At 38.8% G+C, this 13,039-nt stretch overlaps 1 protein-coding gene across 3 annotated transcripts in view; it reads right to left on the bottom strand.

Annotated features, from left to right (window-relative positions):
• The window catches only part of LOC106879244 (CYFIP-related Rac1 interactor B), a 157,521-nt gene that overhangs the window by 87,838 nt on the left and 56,644 nt on the right, over positions 1-13,039 (bottom strand). For all 3 annotated transcript variants that reach the window (XM_052977633.1, XM_052977634.1, XM_052977635.1), the window contains exon 2: positions 7,205-7,264. The gene's annotated coding sequence lies outside the window, so the exon portion shown is untranslated. The remainder of the gene's footprint in view (positions 1-7,204; positions 7,265-13,039) is intronic.

Here is a 13,039-nt window from a genome sequence, read left to right on the forward strand (position 1 = left end):
CTGAGCAAGTGTCTTCTACTATAACCTCGGGCTGACCAAAGCCTTGTGAGTGGATCTGGTAGACAGAAACTGAAAGAATCCCATTGTATATATATATATATATATATATACATCTCTATATATGTGTGTGTGTATATATATATATATATCATCATCATCATCATCATCGTTTAACGTCCACCTTCCATGCTAGCATGGGTTGGACGATTTGACTGAGGACTGGTAAAACCGGATGGCAACACCAGGCTCCAAATATATGTATGTATGTATATATGTGTGTTTTTGTGTCTATTTGTCCCCACTATCATTGCTTGACAACTTGTGATGGTGTGTTTACGTCCCTGTAACTTAGTGGTTTGGCAAAATAGATCGATAGAATAAGTACCAGGCTTAAATAAAAAAAAAAGTGTTGGGGTCAATTCATTTGTCTAAAATTCTTGAAGGTAGTGCCCCAGCATGGCCACAGTCTAATGAGTGAAACAAGAAAAAGATGTGCAAAACAAAACAGAAATTTTGAAAGAAATATCTATAAAACTGGTTTTTAAACATTGAGGGTCCACCAGAATAAAATAGTAATCAAAGGGGTCCATACGTGAAAAATGATTGAGAACCTTTGCTGCAGTGGATTGAATCAACAATGGTGGATCAGTTACCATCAGTAGCTACATACTAGGTGGTATCAAAATGTCCCACGACTAGTTATGTTTAACAGAAAATAACTTATTTAACCTAAATTGGCCATGCTGGGGCACCAACTTGAAATGCTTTTTAGTTGAATGAATCATACACAGTATTTATTTTTTGTAAGCCTAGTACTTATTCTATTGGGCTCTTTTGCTGAACAGCTAAGTTATGGGGGACGTAAACATGCCAACATCAGTTGTCAAGCAGTGATGGTAGAGACACAGACACATATATTTATACATGTATCCTTTAAGTTCGTTTAATGAGAAACACTTTGAATATGCATATAAAAGCTCCTATTGTATTATGCCATTTACAGCCTCATGATACAAACTGATAATACTAGTTTTTTATATGACAAGCTTCTTTCAGTTTCCATCTATCAAATTAACTCATGAGGCTATAATAGAAGACATTCTTAAAGTATAGAGTTGAATTTCGTGTAGCCACCTGTTGGCAACTTTTCTCCACCACCCATTTTGTAGGGGATATTACACATAGTTAAGAGAGTGAAGGTGCGTGGCTCAGTGGTTAGGGGTACCCAGCCCATGATCGTAAAGTTGTGAGTACGACTCCCTGCAAAGTGCTGTGTTTTTGAGCAAAGTACTCTACTTCACCTTTCTGCAGTTCACTCAGCTGGCAAAAATGAGTTGTAGCTGTAATTCAATGGGGCCAGCTTTGTCACATTCTGTGTGAAGCTGAATCTCCCTGAGAACTACCTTATGGCATGCATGTCTGTGGAGTACTCAGCCACTTACGTGCTAATTTTATGAGCAGACTGTTTGTTGATCAGATAAACAGGAACCTTGTCGTTTGTAACCCATGAAGAGCTATTTTTTAAAAAGAGTGAAAGAAAAGGAAATGTTCCATGTTGTAAGGCAAAAATGTCATGTGTTTAGTATAAACAGTGAAAGCTAAGACGAAATAATTGCTATTCCATCATGTATTCACCCTTGACTCACGCTCAGTTTGCTAACAACAGTCTGTGCATCAGTGTTTATCTTGGGGCTTGGCCTCCAGATCTGTGAGACCCACAAATGCTGCTGTTAGGATTGGATTAACACCCATAGGGACCCTAACGACTAAAAAAGATTTTCCTGCCCCTATAAAGGATCCTTTTTTTTTATTTTCTTCCAACCACTTGAAGGTTTTTCTTGCTCCAGTCCACTCAGCTGGCCAAAATAAGTTGTAGCTGTGATTCAAAGAGACCAGCCTTGTCATATTCTGTGTGAGGTTGAATCTCCTTCAGAACTACGTTAATGATATGCATGTCTGTGGAGTAAGCAGCCACTAGTAAGTTGATTTTATCCTCGTGTTATAATGAAAAGTGAAAATGACATCCAATATTTGCTGTGTCTCTGTATCTATATATCAGCATTTCTTTCAATCTATGTATCTACTGTCTCTCTCACTCTCTCTTCCTCTGTGTCCCTCCTCTCAATGTGTGTATGTATCTATGTATCTACTTTTCTTGCGATGTGATAAATATTTAAAAAATACAAAACAAACGCCGTCACCACTCACTGTCTCTCTCTCTTTTGCTCTTTCTCGCTTTGCCACTCACTTCTTTGAAGTGTGACACACACCGCAGGTATGTACAAAAAGAACAAGTTGGTATATTAATATTATTGACAATAATGATGATAATAATCGTTGGATGGAATTTATATTTTAATGCATTGCTATGCACGTTTCCTAAAGGACACATGATTTGTGGAAACGTGTAGCAATGCATTGAAATATTTATAAATTCCATCCAAGAATTATTATAATCATTATTATTACTATTTACACACACACACACACATATATATACATATATATGTGACAGGCTTCTAGTTTCTGTCTACCAAATCCACTCACAAAGCTTAGGTCAGCCCAAGGCTTTAGAACAAAATACTTGCTCAAGGTGCAACACAGTGGGATGGAACCAGGAATCATGTGATTAGGATGCAAGCTTATAACCACAACCACGCCTTTGTATAAAATTTCATTAAGATATACTCATTTTTAGGAAAGTTGTGAAGAAACAAAATTCGGAGTGTATGTGTGCATGTGTGTGTGTGGGGAGGGCACAATTGTGTAGTTATGCCCCATACTTTCGGTCTATAATGTCCCGCTCACAAGGAAATTAATCAACCAAGCTGAGGGTTATAGCAGAAGACACTTGTTGGGGATGGGTGCCGCGAGAAGCAATCAAATTCGGTACCACCGGCACACAAGCCATACTACATGCGCCTATTGAAAATGAACGGTAGGAATTTGCCAAAACGACATTCCTTAGGAGGTTATTAAAGAAATAAAAGAAAACTAGGTGTGTAATTAGTAGGACGTGTAATTATAGGATTCATTATTTCTGCTCCCCGTCCCCCTAACTACATAGAACAATCTTAATAGGAAATCATTTTGAAAGTAGAGTGACTCACGATTATCTCCCTTCTACTAACACACACAGGAAGTTAACTTGACATTAGAGAGAAACAGTCATAGGGAACAAGCGGTGGCGGTGGGGACGGCAGTGGAGTTGGTGGTAGTGGATGTAGAGACAGCAATAGTAGCGGCGATGGTGGTGGAGGTGGCGATGGTAACGATGGAGGTGGTGGTGTAAATGGAGGGAGTATGTGAGTCATTTGTGCTCTACTCCTAATCATCACTTCACACACACACACGCACAGTGATCATGTTATTTCGTAACCGTCATCCATGTATGTCTGTTGTCTATTTAGTCTCTCTCATCTAACCGCCCTACCTACCTTACCTGCCATCCCTCCGCCGCTAAATCTTGTCCCTTTTAATTTAGCATTATCAATTTATCAGATTTTCTTCATTTCCCGTCCATTTCCTACACATACAATCAGTCTCCTCATGAAAAAAAAATTCCACCAATGGGAGGATATCAAGGATTAGATATCCCGGAAAATTTACGTTTTTTTTTCTGTCACTGACCCACTACAAGGTCTCCAAAAGACTGGTGGATGCGACATGCCCTTCGCTAAGAGGGTGCACTGGACGGCACTGCGCCTCACTATTCGATGGTGCACCCTCAGATTTAGAAACTACAGTTTACAAAAATCTTCCCGCAATACAAATTAATGCCCAGCCAGAATAATCTGAAGCATCCCCAGGCAGGGCCGACCAAAGGGTTGCTGGCGCCCGGGGCAAGCTGAACTTCGGCGTGTACAAGCTGACGGTCGTGGAAATTTCCTTGGCTTTGTCACGCCCTTCTTTGCACTCTAGCACATGGCGCCCCAGGCAACTACCCGAGTTGCTGGTACCATGAGCCGGTTCTGCCCCCCCCAGTCTGGTGACAGGCCTTGAAAGAGGGAGAGGAGTGGAGTATCATGAAACTAAGGGCCTGGCCTGAATGCTTGCGACACAAAGGAATCCCCTATTGTAGTGCTAAGTCTACTATCCAAGTAGACGAGATTGGAACTTCGAACGTCAAGAGTCACAACAAATACCGCCTAGGCATATCTGGTCCGGCATTCTTACAGTTGTATCGGTCCACACCACCATGCATTAGATTTTGATCTTTATCAAGATTGAAAAGACAAAACGGGAAGCTGGCCTCGGCTGGTTTTGAGCTCAGAGCACAAAGTGTCAGAACAAATATGTGGTGTTATTTTTACCTAACGCTCTAATGACTCAGTCATTTGGCCTCTAGCGATAAAGCAGAACAAGCTTAACTGCAGATGCGTGTCCCCTTCTCCACACCGTCTTAGTTTTTATCATAATTTTCTGAAAAACGAGTTTTTTAATGAGGGCATTACTACACAAGTGTGCCCCGCCAACAGTTTTCTTATAACTTTCAGTAAAATGGATATTTTTTCCATGAAATTTTCTACAAATATCTTTCGGATAGTGTACAATACCAATATATAGGGATTTAATACGAAATAAAAACAAAAAATAGAGGGGGAAATTAGCAGACACTCACAAATCACATTTTAAAAAAAAATTTCAAGTTTTATTTTGTAGATATATATGTGCACATGTCTACCAATTTTCTTCCTTCTTTTTTGTTTGTTTCACATTAACATTCCACTATAATAGTAATCTACACTACCTAAAGGGTATTTCTAAAATATTTCATTTAAAAATATCCATGTTTCAGGAAGTTATGAGGAAACTAATTTGGGAGCAGACACTTGTGTATATTAGGTCATCCCATAAATGCGTTTTTATCAATTGCATGGACTAAAAGTCTGAGGGGGACAGGATAAATTACCTACATCAACATTTTATAAAAGCAAGTAGTAATTTTACCTTGTACTTATTGTTAGTGCCAGTTTTTGAAGAGTGCAATTTGATTTTAACAGTTATTTTTTCAAAGCTGTAATGGAAGTGACAAAGGAGCATATTCGGCATATTTTGCTTTATGAGTTCAATAAAGGCAACAACATAGCAGAAAGTGCGAGGAATATTAATGCAGTAAATGGGGATCGGACAATAAGTGTAAACCAGTGTCAACGGTGGTTTCAGAAATTCTGAGCTGGAAACTACTGCCTAGAAGACGAGCCTCATCCTGGGAGACCTGTAGAGTTTGATGAGGACATCCTGTAAACCCTGCTGGAACAAAATCCCATTATAACTGTTGAAGATCTAGCAGAGAAGCTTGGATTTGGTCATTCAACCATTCATGGACACCTGTGTGCCATCGGAAAAGTCAGCAAATTAGGTCAATGGGTTCCTCACAAACTTTCTGAATCTAATGGTCAGCCACATACAGCAAGGATGACATTCCGAAGGCTGGAGCAGTTTGAATGGGAAACGATTCCCCACCAACAATAGTTGCCAGACATTGCCCCATCTGATTATCATTTAATCTGCAGTCTCCAAAATCATTTTAACGGAAAAAATATAAATTCTGTCAGTGAGGTCAGAACAGTACTGGAGGAGTATTTTTCATCATGGACAAGTGAATTTTGGAAGAGGGGCCTTGCAAGTCTACCAGATAGATGGAAGAGCATTGTAAAAAAATGGAGGAGAGTATATTTTAGATTAAAAAAGAACTTTATCTTAATTTTGAAAAATAAAAGAAGTATAAAGAAACCACATTATTTATGGGATGACCCAATACATACCTCTGATGAAATTTTCTACAAATACCTTTCGGATAACGTAAATTATGAACTTGGATATTGGAACTTTATATGAAAAAAGTTCGGGTGGAGTGGGATAATACATGAACCTCACCAAAATGTGAGAATATAAAGTTAACATGCATAAATTATCCAAAACTACTCCCTCCAAAAACATTTTTTTTCTTCACAATTTATACTGTAGGAAATTCTACGAGAAAAAAAAGAAACAAGAACAAAAAACACATAACTTAGAAGCAGCGCCACAGATGTACCAACACAACACACACGAGATTGAAACAGCCGACCTCACACACTTCTCATGAGGAATTCCAGAAGAAGCTTCATGAGACCACTACTGAGACGCTTCCGAAAAAAGGAAAACCGTTGGAAAACAGTTTACAGCAGAGACTCCAGCAAATAGGATCTGAAGAAGGAATTGTAATTCCGAAATATCATCGGACTACAGATAACCAAGTTACAACAGGTATATAGTCCATTTTTTGTTCTATAGTGCATTGTTATACCATTCTAAACTTTTTATTCTTTACAAAAAAGACATACATTTTTCAGAATGTTATGGGGAAACAAAGTCGAGATGCAGAGATCATCTGAAACTCTCATCCCCTCCAAAAGAGTTTTTCACAAAAAATGTTAATAGTATCAAAATCTACACCATCTGAATCTTCATTCAAAAATATTCATTTTTCAGAAATTTATGAGGAAGCAAAGTCAAAGCATGTGCATTGTCTGCCACTGAATCCCGTTTCTTTGTTGTTTTTTCTACATTAAATTCTGATAGAGTCATAATCTACACCATTTGAGAGATACCTCAGAAAAATTTCATTAGAAAAATATGCATGAAAGGGGTAGATAGGCAAAAAATGGTTGAGAAACACTGGTCTCGACTGATTAGAAGAGTTTGTGTTGTGAGGTGTTGGTGATATGTCTGGGAGAGATGGTGTTGTTAGGATGGTGTTTCAGTCATTTGACGGCGGCCATGCTGGAGCAATGCCTTAAAGAGCTTCTTAAGTTGAAGAAATCAACCCCAGGACTTATTCTTTGTAAGCCTAGTACTTAATCTATTGGTCTCTTTTACCGAACTGCTAAGTTACGGGGGTCATAAATACAAAAATATTGGTTGTCAAGTGATGGTCGGCAGGGGGACAAACATACACAAATATAAATATATATATATATATACACGATGGGCTTCTTTCAGTTTCCATCTACCAAATCCATTCACAAGGCTTTGGTTGATCCGAGGCTATAGTAGAAGACACTTGCCAAGATGCCACGCAATGAGACTGAACCAGGAACCATGTGGTTGTGAAGCAAGCTTCTTACCACACAGCCACACCTGCACCTATGAGAATGAGAAGGGAAAGTAGGGGTGATGGAAGAGAAGGGGCTGGAATAACAATGAGAAGAAAACTTACTTGTTGATTGGTCAATGAATATTCACTTTTACCATGAACATGATTTGTAAAACTTCTTTCCTGCAACGACAACAACAACAACAACACTTAGCAATTCATAGAACACAAAAACAAAAGAAAGAAGGAAAGAAGCATAGCAAATAGCAAAACATCATCATTATTTAGTGTCTGTATTCCAGGCTGGCATCGACTGAATGGTTTGACAGGATCTCAGACAACAGTGCTGAGCACCAATATCTATTTAGGCAAGGTTTCTAAAGCTGAATGACTTTCCTAATGCCAACCACTTTACAAAGTGTACTTAACCCTTTAGCATTTAAACCAGCCAAAATATTCTACCTGGGTTTATCTTCAAACTGGCCAGATCCGGCCTCTCACACTTACTCTACAATATTATTCTAAAAATAAACAATCACAGCTCATGTCATTGAAATCTCTAAGTTACAAGGAAATGCAGGACAAATTCAAATCAATGTGGACAGATAAACAATACATTTGACAAAGAAAACGGAATGCTAAAGGGCCAAGGATTTTGTGTGTTACTGGCATGGTCACCAAAGAGCTCACAAAACAAGATTCCTTAATTGAGGGACAAGTAGAGGCAGCCTGGTTATAGGAAAGTTCACCACCATCATTTCACTGTGAAAAAAGTTTACCGTGAGGAAAGTGTACTGAGTAAATATATCCATAATATCTCATCATTTATAGTTAAAAACTATTTTATTAGAGAAAAAAAATGGTGAACTGATGATTGAACTTATCAGACATGAAGTAGTTTACACCAGATGTTGAGAGGTAAGAGTATGATAGAAGGGTAGGGACAGGAATCTTGTAGAGGAGATACCTGGCTACCCCAGCTGGGAGTGTATCTGTGTGTATATATGCATGAGCCAACAAAAAAGGCCTCTACAGAGTTGAGGGAGATAGCAGTCAAATCTAACTTCAATCACAACCTACCATCATATGTATGTACATATGTGAGCACGCGCGCACGTGTGTGTGTGTGCATGACCTCTACATTGCGTGATAGCTAGAAAACAAGAGATGGCAGTGATAGGGTGTCAGTACTTTATCAACCCTTTTCTCTCCTATTTTTTCTGTTGCAAACCACGACTTGAACAATGAGATAGCAGACCTTTCTTGGTGGCCATTGGAGTATCACATCCACAACAATGAAATACTGCTGTTTGTTTCCATAGTTTCTTGGGGTTAATGAGGATTCATTAGATATAAGTAAAGCTATATAAAAAAACGTATTCCATTTTACAACAGAAATCTTTCTTCTAACGACACTGCAGTGTTGTAACAGTTGTGTTTAGGAGACATTGCACCATTTTGAACTAAAAGTGTTATCAAGTGATTAAACAGATATTATTTGCATGTTGTCTATCACCCACCTTAATCTTAGTTTTTGACACACAGGTTTTTGATTTGTTTAAGTAGATTTAAGTAGGCATTCAATTCAACCCTTTAACAAAATTGATTGGACCCTGAAGACTGTCTTCAAATTGCTCTGGCATCAAAATGCCTGATTTTGACATAATTGTAACAAAGATGAAACATCATTTCTCCAAAACCTGAAGTGAAAAAGTTTTGAAAAAAATCCTTTTGTTTCATAATGAAGATATTAATTTATTTTATCACATTTGTTTTATACTTTTTATATTTATAATTGTATTTTCCATATAAATAGATTCAATAAACCTTTTGAATTAAAAGAATCAATAATTTTCTTCCTTTCAAATCAAGGGGGAAATGTCGGTGTAAATAAATATATTTTGAGATAATTGGATAAAAAAGTTCCCCAACCCCAGTGTTAGGGTCTCAGCTATGGCTTAATTAGCACATTTGGGCTTGCCTACCTGTGCTTGTGAAAGACTGAATCGGGCAGACTCTACAGAAGAAGCCTTCATAGTTCCAAGGCGGGAAAGATGGCTGCAACAATGTATTATGCAATACAGAGAGCAAGATGAAGCAAGTAAGACATCTTGGTCATCCACTACATCCGTCTCCAACCCCAGTCGTCTTGACCTGGTCTTGCCACTGGACTGAAGATGGTCATCGATGAGAGAATGAAGACCAGATGACCTACATTACTCGAATGGAGGAAAAGGAATGTCTTCATCATTGTTGGAGCTCATGACACTGAATACTACATCTAAAATGAAAAGTAGAAGGGAGCACCAAAGTGGCCATTCTTGGTTGCATGATAATAACTGTCATAAACCAACAGAGGAAACCTGATAGCAATAGTAGCCAAACTGCCCTCAAAATCACATTCTGCTGTCATATGTATGTGTAAGCCAGTAAAGAAGATCTCTCCACGATAGCTAGCCCTGGTAGAGATAACTACCAAATCTTCTTTAAATCACACCCTGCAGTCGTGTGTGTGTGTGTGTGTGTGTGCATGCGTGCACACGTGTGTGTGTGTTAGTGACACTGCCAAATGGTGATGATGAGGGTTCCAGTGGATGTATATATATATGTATGTATCTGTGTGTGTGTATATATATGTATGTATGTATGTATGAATGAATGTGCATGTATGTGTGAATGTGTATGTTATGTATGTGTGTGAGTGTATATGTATGTGAGTGTGTGTGTGTGTGTATCTATGTATGTATGTATGAATGCATGTGTATGTGTGTGCATGAACTAATGTAAAGTGATCAGTCAGGAATAGAGAAACTGTTGGTCCAACAGCCCCATTCTGGGTGTGATAAATGTGGGCATGTTTTCCTCACAGGTCACCTACACAAACACATTGACACTGGAAGGCCTCAAGCTGAATAAAACCATTTCTAGCAACTAATCTAATATGCAATCTATGTGCTGGGATGTTTTCCAACTGACCCAGACTCGCAAGTCACATGAAAGTATGCAATCAATGTGCTGCTCAGAATGAATATCCCAGTGAAACACATCAATACGAATGCTGCATCTGCAACAAAAAATGCAAAGTCACTTCCTGGCATTAAAGCCATTACACTGTGTAACACAAATTTTGTCCTTGGGTAGCAACTGTTATTCCCTGTTTGCTTACCCCTACAAAGTATGGAAAATGGTTAATATTTCTTTCAAACTTTGGCTTTTGTTACATTTATTCAAACCCCAAAGAATCCCTCTCAACACATAGCTATGATGTTCCCCAACTATTCCTGCTCATCATCAGAGATGCACATATTGTCAGCCACAAGTGGTTATGGCCAGGAACTGACAAGCATACCTGTGGTATTGTGCAGAATATTTGCTATAATAAAATTTCTGCTTCAGCAAGCCAAACTAAACTAACTAAAAACTAAACATTTTGGAGAAGTCATTCAAATAATTCCTATAAAAATAGGTTTAGGTGTGGCACAAAGCTTGCTTCCCTACCACGTGGTTCCAGGTTCAGTCCCACAGCATGGTATCTTGGGCAAGTGTCTTCTACTATAGCTTTGGGCTAACCAAAGCCTTATGAGTGGCTTTGATAGATGGAAACTGAAAAAAGCCCATTGTATATGTATGTATGTATATCTAAGTGTGTGTGTGTCTTTGTGTGTGTTTCTTCTCCCATCACTGCGAGACAACCAGTGTTGATGTGTTTACATCCACACAACTTAGCAGTTCAGCAAGAAAGACCAATAAAATAAGTACTAGGCTTAAAAAAACAAGTCCTGGGGGTTGATTTGTTTGACCAAAAACACTTCAAGGTAGTGCTCCAGCATGGCCGCAGTCAAATGATTGAAACAAGTAAACGAATAAAAGAATAAAAAGGTACAGTTACTGGAGGAGACAATTTTTGAAGCTTTGTTGTAAAATGGTGTCAGAAATTATGTGTCAAAGCCAACTGGCATCTCATCTGATGTGGAAGCTAATTAGCAGAGTAATTACAGGATTGGTTGAGTTCAAATCATATGTAAGTCAACTTTGTCTTTCACCTTCTTGGGTTCAATAAATACTAGTCTAAGCAGGTGGATTGGCAGAAATGTTAAAGCATCTGGCAACATTTTTTTTGGGCTCTTAGAAATCTGAGCTCAAGTTGTAATAAGATTAGCTTTGCTTTTTCATCCTTCCAAGAGCTGATAAACAAAGTACAACAGAATCATTACAAAATATATATTAGCAACAGAAGCAGTATTAATACCAAGAGGTAATATTTATCCCCACTTCTGGCAGGTATCTCTAGCAGTCAAACGTCCATCGTGAATTTTGCACCAGAAGACAATATGAGAGTTTCTCTCTACTGCAGTATAATTTGTTCCAACAGAACATCCACATTTAAGTGAGGATAAATATTCTTTTCTACTCTAGGCACAAGGCCCAAAATTTTGGGGGAGGGGACCAGTCGATTAGATCGACCCCAGTGCACAACTGGTACTTAATTTATCAGCCTGGAAAGGATGAAAGGCAAAGTCGATCTTGGCGGAATTTGAACTCAGAATGTATAGACAGAAGAAATACCACTAAGCATTTCACCCAGCGTGCTAATGTTTCTGCCAGCTCATCACCTTAGTGAGGATAAATATTATCTCTGAGTTTTAATACTGCCTCTGTCTCAAATATATATCTTTTAACAAGCTCACTGACTAATTGTGACACCAGCACCCATTCTGGCATTGTTTTTCTATACATTACTAGTGGGGAGATGAGTCACTGCTATCTCTAGCAGTCAAGCATCCATCATTGATAAGGCCAAGGCTCACAATCATAAAATTGAGAGATAAATTCCTGGCAACGCTTTTATATCCTTGAGCAAGACACTTTATTCCACATTGCTCCAGTCCACTCAGCTGGCAAAAATGAGCTGTACCTGTAATTCAAAGGGGCCAACCTTGTCACATTCTGTGTCACGCTGAATCTCCCTGACAACTACATTAAGGGTATGTGTGTCTGTGGAGTGCTCAGCCACTTGCACATTAATTTCACAAGGAGGCTATTCTGTTGACTTGATCAACTGGAACCTTCACCACCAAAACCAACAGAGTGCCAGTAATTGTAAAGGAGGTGAGAACATTCCTTGGAAACAAAAACGTGAATGCTTCATGTTTTCATGATTCTGCTTTGCTTGTAACCTAGTCATTTCTGGTGGACATTACATCTCATTCGAGATAACTTACATCAACTACTTTAGGGATAAAATTAGCTGAGTCATAAGATGTATGGTGATAGAGTCACATTTGAAAGAGAGCAGCAGTTGTGGGAGTAGTAACTTCAAAGAGGAGATTGGATGGCTGTATGGTTAAGAAGCTTGGTTGACAAGGAGGTCTTACGGTACAACAGCTAGGGCCAATGTCTTTTACTATAAGCCCCAGGCTGACCAAAGCCTTGAGTGGAATTGGTAAGAGCAAAAACTGAAAGAAGCCCAGGGCTTATTTAAGTCTATTACTTTCGCCAGACCACAAAATTACAGGGATATAAACAAACACTGGTTGTTGAATAGGGGAGGAAAAGACAAAGACACACACATGTGTATATATTCTTTTACTTGTTTCAGTCATTTGACTGCGGCCATGCTGGAGTACCGCCTTTAGTCAAGCAAATCAACCCCAGGACTTATTCTTTGTAGGCCTAGTACATATTTTATCAGTCTCTTTTGCCAAACTGCTAAGCTACAGGGATGTAAACGCACCAGCATCAGTTGTCAAGCAATGTTGGGGGGATAAACACAGACACACACACACATGATGAGCCTCTTTCAGTTTCCGTTTACCAAATCTACTCACAAGGCTTTGGTCATCCCGAGGCTATAGTAGAAGACACTTGCCCAAGGTGCTATGCAGTGGGACTGAACCCGGAACATTGTGATTGGTAAGCAAGCTACTTACCACACAGCGACTCCTGCACCTATATATA

Source organism: Octopus bimaculoides, chromosome 28, assembly GCF_001194135.2.
Source record: "Octopus bimaculoides isolate UCB-OBI-ISO-001 chromosome 28, ASM119413v2, whole genome shotgun sequence".
NCBI classification, from domain to species: Eukaryota; Metazoa; Mollusca; class Cephalopoda; order Octopoda; family Octopodidae; genus Octopus; species Octopus bimaculoides.